This window comes from Perca fluviatilis, chromosome 17 (assembly GCF_010015445.1).
Source record: "Perca fluviatilis chromosome 17, GENO_Pfluv_1.0, whole genome shotgun sequence".
Taxonomy (NCBI): domain Eukaryota; kingdom Metazoa; phylum Chordata; class Actinopteri; order Perciformes; family Percidae; genus Perca; species Perca fluviatilis.
In genome coordinates this window covers 18,843,484-18,852,041 of record NC_053128.1, presented here as the reverse complement: position 1 = coordinate 18,852,041, position 8,558 = coordinate 18,843,484, and positions in this window count along the sequence as shown.

The following is an 8,558-nucleotide window of genomic DNA, read 5'->3' as shown; positions in this document are numbered from 1 at the left end:
TTGATAAAGGAGAGCATGCCCTGACTGCCCCATGTACTGTTTAAAGTCAATCATTTATTTAAAAAAACATTAATTTAAAAAATGTGTTAATAAACAACAGATCTTTTGGTAAATTGATTCAAGAAATTGTCTTAACAATGTATTAGTAGGCATAACACAGAGAACATTTCGAATCAACAAGCGTGTTTGTTAGAGATTTTCTTTTTATAAGAATTGTCAGTTTTTATTTGAAGTTGTCCAAAGCTGGTGATAATGTTATAAAGGATGTTGCATTGGTGAGACAACAACCAAATGCATATGGGGTAAATTAAGTACTGATCTACTATTATCAACATTACTGTGTAATTATATGATCAGTGTGACTGCACTTGGGAAGGAATACCTTTACTAAGACACACATAAAAATGGTACAACAAACAAGCTATAAAAGTATTTTTCAGCAAAAGTATGGCAACCACCGATGTTTTCTGCAGTTGCATACTTTAAAACAACCCAAGATACAATTACTAAATTGAACACATTTTTGAAAACAGTTTTTGCTCTCTTAGAAAATTTGCTTTGTATAGTTGATTTTCAATAGATTCATATATCATGTTTTACATACAATAAAGAGAGAGGTTCCAATATCAAGTCATATATTACAGTAATTATATATTTTAAAAAGTGTGTCTTTACCTTGTCCAGAGAGTGAAACCCTTTTCCTCTTCAGGGCACCTCTGTGTTTGTAGTGGACTGGCAAAAAGGATCAAAGACACCAAAGCTGTACAGCATGTAAAATGCTGATGAAAAATCCACCCTGCTTAAGGTTTAAATTGATAAGGTTGATGACTGCTTCTCTACTCCCGAAGTTAGATGGACATTCTCTCATAGACTGCAGCAACAGTAAGTTGCTGCTACCAATGCTTGACAGAATATGAAAAGACACTGAAAGACACATGGAAAAGAGAGCAGCAGCACATTGACCCATCCCCCTGCTGGCTACCCATCACACACAGCTCTCACACACAGCACTCACATTGGATAACACATCGATCAAGCCAGTGTGTGTGTGTGTGTGTGTACCTGTTTTACTATATTCGTGGGGTCCAAAAACCGGGGACTACAGTATCCTTGTGGGGTCTGCACAGCCTCGTGGGGACCAAAATGCTGGTCCCCACGAGTTTAAAGGGCTGTTTGAGGGTTAAGACTTGGTTTTAGGATTAGGGTTAGAATTAGGTTATGGTTACGGTGAGGATAAGGGTTAAGGTTAGGCATTTATTTACTGGTGTGTGTGTGTGTGTGTGTGTGTGTGTGTGTGTGTGTGTGTGTGTGTGTGTGTGTGTGTGTGTGTGTGTGTGTGTGAGGATGTGTGAGGATGTGTGTTGTTTGTGCAGGAAGGTGGTTAGAGGCAGGTAACAATTGTAAAATCTAAACTCTTATACTTGTATTCTATATACTTTTATAAAAACAATTTGCTTCATTAGAAAAAATGTTTGAAACACCAATTGCATGTTGCACCATTTCGTTTTCCCCCTAATGAGTGAAGGTGTAGTACTTTTCACATGCATTGATTTCTGTGGATCCAATACTCATTGGCAGTGGCAAAATTGTATGGGAGCACCAGATACCATAGCTGACTACATGGGAGGTGAGACAATGACCCAACCCAGCTGTTTGTTTCTGCTTCCCATTGGTACTTTGAGAATTGCAAAGAGAAGCTTTGCGACTTTGAAGAGCACCAAACCTTTTACATAGTATGATACTTGTTCGCTGTTCATCCTTGTGTAAGGTGAATCTTGAGAAAAGCACTCTGATAAAAGCATCCCAATGTTTATCATCTCATGCACAACTGGGCAGACAGCTGCAGCACCTACTCTTGCCCTTAATATTCCCCATTTGTACATTGAAATCTGGCCTCTTTGACTGTAATAGCACCTGGCAGGTTCAAAGCAGGTCAGTAAATGCAGCGACTTATAAAATGGGCTTTATCTGTAAAGATTATACTCTGGATACCATCTAGCAAGTGGAGGATAAGCCTTCACTTCTGGGTCACTGCACGTGCAACTTATCAACATTTCTGGTTTCCAACCATTTAGTTTCACTAGAATGAATTCTGACATAGTAACACAGGGAAGAAGATATTAGTTATGTTATCCTTTTTTGTTGATTTGTTATGCCTCGTGACAGCCATGGCCGAGGTATTATGTTTTTAGGTTGTCCATCCCTTAGGCACATTCTCGTGGATGCCATATTTCAGGAACACCTTGAGGGAATCTCTTCACTTTTGGCACAAACGTCCACTTGGACTCAAGGATCAAGTGCTTGGATTGTGGTGGTCAAAGGTCACTGTGACCTCACATCCATCCCATTCTCGTCAACACAATATCTGAGGAACCCCTGGAATTTCATTACAACTGGCAAAAATGTCCCCATGGACTCAAGGATGAAGTGATTCCAATTTGGTGGTCAAAGGTCACTGTAACCTCACAAAACACTTTTCTGGCCATCATTCAACACCGTAACTCTGAAACAGAAGGGGAGACGCGTCTGATACTGAATTGGTGACACTAATCTTGGGTGCCCACCTTGAAACTGTGGTGTTGGATATATCTTCTGTGCTGCAGAAATATGTGTGATGCATCCACGTTTTAGAATCTGTAGCTTATTTGCAGCAACATCCATATTTGAAGCATTGCCTACTGTCATGTCTACAACCTTGTGTTCTCTCCTGTTCCTCTGGTATTCCACCTGTCATTGGACAGTAAATGCACTGTCGTTGAACCAATTGTCTGTGAGTGAAGACATCATGTTTCTCAGTGACAATGATTCACTGGAATCATGTCAATAAAGTGGTAACTTTCATTTTGCCAAAAAATACAGATACATTTGTTCAGTCGTCACTACATATATTACATTATATGAGTCTGAACAGACATGGATGGAAACTGCAATTTGACTGGATAGCGGAGGCATACAACCACAAGGCGGTAATTCTCATTTTCTATGTTGTGTTGAAGCCTTGTTTAATCATTTGCTAACTACGGGATTGTGATGACCAGCTGATCCACTTGGAGGGCATTTAGAATCATGTGTACAAGGCTGAACTGATGTCTTTATGTAGCTAAGACAAAGAGAGCTTTCAGTAATGCTGTATACTTCATCGGGAAAGAAAATCTTATGTTTCCTAGGGAATCATGTACAGGAGGACACTCTCAGAGAGGTGTTAACTCGATCCTGTAGCTATTTTAAGGTCATTTTGTGGTGTTGTAATTCCATTATGCATAGAGGTAGCATATTATTACAGCTACTGTAATGGATTATACATTATGAATATAGTAAATACTAAGATGATGTGGTCACAGGGAAGAACTGTGTGGGAAAATCTGTTGTATCGCCACTTTGGCTGATTTTTCAATAGCCTGGAGGAAGACAATTAAAGACTAGAGTATGTGAGAATCATTTGTAATGTCCCTGTGGGCCAGTAAGAGGTTATTATTCCATATGGTGTATCACAGCTTGGAAGTACTTTTTGCTTCTCAATAGCAACCAAGAGGTTACTATGCCCATAATAATGTTATTTTTTTTGTCAGGTTATAAGAGTGGTAATTGGGTGGTTGATTGTTGTGGTGGAGATGACTGTACCACAACAATCAACTATCCAATTACTGTCAAAATGGTCTGTCACCTCTTTCACTCCCTCTGAGTGAAAAGGACAAATGGATCCCGCAAAATACGCTTCAATGAAAAAGCTTGTATGTGAGAACTAGTCTGCCCTCAGGTTTTTTTTTTTGAGACAAGCAGTGGTCCACAGAATAGAATTAAAGAGAATCTGCCAGAAACTGTCTCCAACTAAAATCTTTATAACCAAAATGGAAAGAGGGAAATTAATGTTTGTCCAACATTCTAAGGTCACACAAGGACCTTTTGTAAGATGACAAAGGCAAAAGAAAACATATCATCCTCAGTGAATAAATGACGTGGGGCCAATCAGTGACATTTTGTCAATTGTTTTGAATTGTGATCTTAGGTCTCCAACAGGCAATTGTGTGTAATTGTTACTACTCAAATGCAGCAGTAAGTGAGGTGCCAATCCAAATATTGATTGCATAAAAATAAAAGACAAAATAAATGGATGAATAGAAGCTAATTAGGCAGCCACATGAAGTTGTCGTCAATCTGATACCAGAGACCAGACATCAATGTTAACTTTTTTTTTAAATATTATTTGTAAATGTTATTCATCTAGAGGCAGTGGCATTTCCCAGAGTTTCTTTACCAAATAGTCTAAATGCTGTTTCAGAGCCTTCTCACTCCTGCTTGGAAAAATCTGGTAGGGAAGTCCCTATGTTATTGGCCCAAACACAGTCAAACATCAAGATTATCATTCTAATCCTGTTATTTAAACCATTATTTGAAAATGAGTTCAGGTGATCTTCCTCTCCACTTATTCTTGAGGAGTGGTTTTAAACCACAGACTCTTCCTTGTTTTTATTGTAATATCTGCTACAATTTATAAACATCAATTCAGATTCTTAAAGAGTGTTTCACTAACACAATTGGTGTCTGAACATAATTTGTGTAATTAATCTGTGTTCAAAAGCCTCTCTTGCTGCTTTTATGGTACTTGGATGTTACAGGATTTACAAAGGATTACTTCAACCACTGTGTTACTGCCTACGTTTCTACACAGTGACCAGCGAGAAGCAGATTTTACCCAGTTCAGTCCACTTTACCCAATTAGGTCAATGTTTTGTAAGCTCATGTCAGGGGAAGAGAGGCTTCTGGAAAGCAAAACTGATGATTGTTGTAGCACTTAGGCCAAGCTTCCTCAGGCGTTGCTTCCAGCCACCAGAGATTGGCTTCCCTGTCAATATTTCTCTTAATGTACAGAGGTTTAGTAGCACAAAAAGGGATCCTAAATGGGTGCACTTGATTACAGAATAGAGCGCTGTAGCATTTAAGAATTGCTTCCAACTTTGGGAGTGTGTAATGTGACCTCATGTGTACTTAGCCAGGGATCCCATGATGTCTGTAACAATCTAACACTCAGGGATGCCAGAACCCCAGATATGGCATGGTATGTTTTTCATGACATTTTTTGTGATGTACAATAAAACCTTAAATAAAACCAAACATTAAATATTAAATGAATATGAAGTATTCATATTCAAGTCTGCAGCATGAACGCTGCGATTTGCAAGCTAAGATCATTTCCTTTTGCTTTCATTTTGACACCTATTGTATATTGGGCAACTATTGCCTTGTTGGCAATATCAAGAGTTTTTGAAATAAGAGTACCATCTACCTCAACAAAATCCCTTCTATTTTGATAATATCTTTTTTTCCTATTCATTTTAGTAAGTTACTTGCTTCCTCACTCGACAGTTTGACTTCCAATCAGGTTCATCATCAGACTTAATTGCCACCATAGCACGCCCTCAGCAGTTCAAGCGTGACCTTGTCTGGGTCCAAATTCTTTGGAGTGGGTAAGTCGTCCTCACCTCACATGCCCTTCTATAGGTAGTCAACTCCATGCACAGCCATGATAGAGATTAGTTCCCACACAGTATCCCACCAGGAGACAAATGGTAAATGAATGACTAGTCACCTTCACAGTATGCTCTTGTTCATTTTAATGTTGTTATATTGATTATTTTTCTGCATTACATAAGTGTCTCAGCATCAGCAACAGCGAGGCAGTGGCTGGTTAGAGGTACGCTCTGAATCATCCAGGGCCGTCATTAGGAGAAAAGTATTATCTAATGGTACAGAGGATCAACTACTCATTTATATTAAGGGCTCCTGCAGACCTGTCTATATGGTATTCACAGATTTAGTCATAGCTAATGGCACAGCAACTCACAGGAATGAGAGATTATCAATGATGCTAACCTCAGTGACACAGTGAACTGTGTCGGGGGCTGTGACGTAGCTTTTCTGAGACAATAATGAGTTATGGCTATTGGTTCTTTATTCTATGGCTTTTACATTGAACATAGTTTATAAGTCTTTTAACAATACAGCTATGTGCTGATGACTGACAGCTATCTGAGGAACTCCAGTGCTTTGTAAAAGACACCAATGGTTAGATCACATAAACAGTATTCAATCTTCAATCCACTGATGATTGTTTTTTGTTCCGTTCAATGGATCTCTACATCAATTACAGTCATTTTACTGTATACTGTTGTGACAGTGACATTTCTGCTTTTCTAGATGCATAAAGCCATTATCTTTCTTGAAACCTGTCTAAGTCAAGGGTGGTGTTGTGTTGAACTGTTTTAGATGATGCACTGTAGGGTGCCACTATCTCCTAAATGCCATACAAAACCTGTCAAAGTAAGAATACACTTTACAGCAAGTGTGTAAGACAAAAAGACTCAGTCAGGTGTAAGAATAACAATTATCCTGTGTGAAAATATTTTTTGTTACTGTATCCGTATCAACCATTGGCGAGACAAAATCTACAGTCTGATACAATATGTTGAGACTTGTGGTCGTCAAACCTGGAGGATGTGTACGCTGAAGGTGTGAGGTGATGACGGCACATCACACATTGTTCCAGTATTGAATCAAGACACCAAACTTTTGCACTCATGCATTATTCTTTCATTGTCTGGGAAGTGTTTTGACACACCTTGCTACATCCTCTTGGTGATGAATTTGTTCCATGTCCTCTTCCTTTTCCTGTTTTCTATCGCTGTGGTATTGTTTCATGCAGATTTATTTGTACGAAGACCCTGCTGCACTTGCTCTGCAATATCCTCATCCACGCAGCAGTGGTCACAATATGTAGTATATCTCCCATGTCCCTCTTGGTGACCACTACAACTATCAGTACCAGGGCTTCTTAATGTCATCGTCCCTAATTTTGTTGAACAAAATAGATTATGGTGTAACTATTTAATGCACGCTAATGTCCATTGCTGGATGTATGTTTGCTTGCAACCACTAGAGGGTGACATCATACATTTCCATGCTTGTAGGAGACCAGCAAAACGCTCATACATACAGTATACTGCCTCCACTACACGCCACATGTATGCAGTATTGGGTTGTGTGTGTGTTGTGTGTGTGTGTGTTTTGTTTTTTCAACTTAAATATGACATACAGTATTAATTTTCCCTATTCTATTGTATTTGTGTTAATTGTTCTTATTAAGGTAATTTATGTCTTGTGTATCTGTTTAATCTCTGTGTTAAATTTCATCATATCCTCTGTTGTACAAGTTAACAGTTTATACATTTGATAAATTCAATTTGTTACAAGAAAACATAAGCCATTCTGTCATTGTTGGCATATAAATAAGTTACATGTCATCTGTAGCTTGCATCTACAGCAATTCACAGCACGTCTTCTCACCAAACATGGAATTGTAGGACTTGGATGAGTGTAATTGAGTATGATCGCGGGACACAGATCAGGGATCGAAAGATATTCATGGCGCTGCAATGAGAGATGATGCTCTCATATTGCATGTAGAGTTTTGTTCTATTTTAAATATTTGAATAATAAATTTAGTAAGTGTACCTCACTGTTGGAGATCACTAGCACACATTCCAATACTGTTAGCCACACTGAAGTCGTTTGCGGCCTTGAACGGGATCCCAAAGGTTATGGACCTGTTTCAAATTAACGACATAGTTATGCACACACATGCATGGCCACTTCGCATCCGAAGCCGTATCCAACCACACTTGCATGGTTTCATTTCATCTGTAAATGTCTGTGTAGTTTTTTTCTTTTTCATTTACGTTTATTTAACCAGGATAGGTCCCATTAATGTGGGAGTCCAGGAGTCCTGGCCAAGGAAGGCAGTAGCACTTTATGATTATATAGAAGATCAGAGTTCAGACATATTACCAATGTACTATTGGATGATAAGAGCCATTCATGTCAGGATGTCATGATAAAGAGATGCTCTATATGGAGCTTTACTACCACCTAGTGGAACCTGAAGCACAGCACCTCCTGCAGATGTACAGTATTGGTAGTGGAAGAGCAGTTGTAGGTGGTCTAAGGTGGGCCTCTCCAGTTGTAAATAGTGTTATGACACGTGTGTGACCACTCTGGTGTCTGTGACCTCTCACCCCTGAGAGCTCAGCTTTACCACCTGGGGGTGGGCTGTTTTTGATCTGGCGGCACCTCCAGCAGGCTGGCACACAGCTCTCTCACTCAGTCTCCCTGTTAAGAACCCCAAGGTCCACTTTACCGTGCACACACATACAAATATGTGTGTGTGTATGTGTGTGTGTATACGTGTGTGTGTGTATGGTCCTTTTTTAGAAAAACAGCTCCATTACAAAAGGTATTTCACGTGGAAGTCTTGGGGACTGTGTAAGTCATTTTTGACCTCCGAGTGGCTCATGTTTCTAAGTGTTACTTCCAAATCCTTGCTTGTTACAGAGTTTGTTTATATTATAAAGGCCTCAGTCAAAACACGGTCCCATTCAAAGCTGAAGCATATAGACCTTTGTGTAAATTCTGTGTAGTATGGTTTCCAGTTGTTTAAATCTTTGTGTAGTATCTGGTCAGCTGTCTTGTGTTTCATCTCCATTGTTTGATCTGTTTGATTCTGA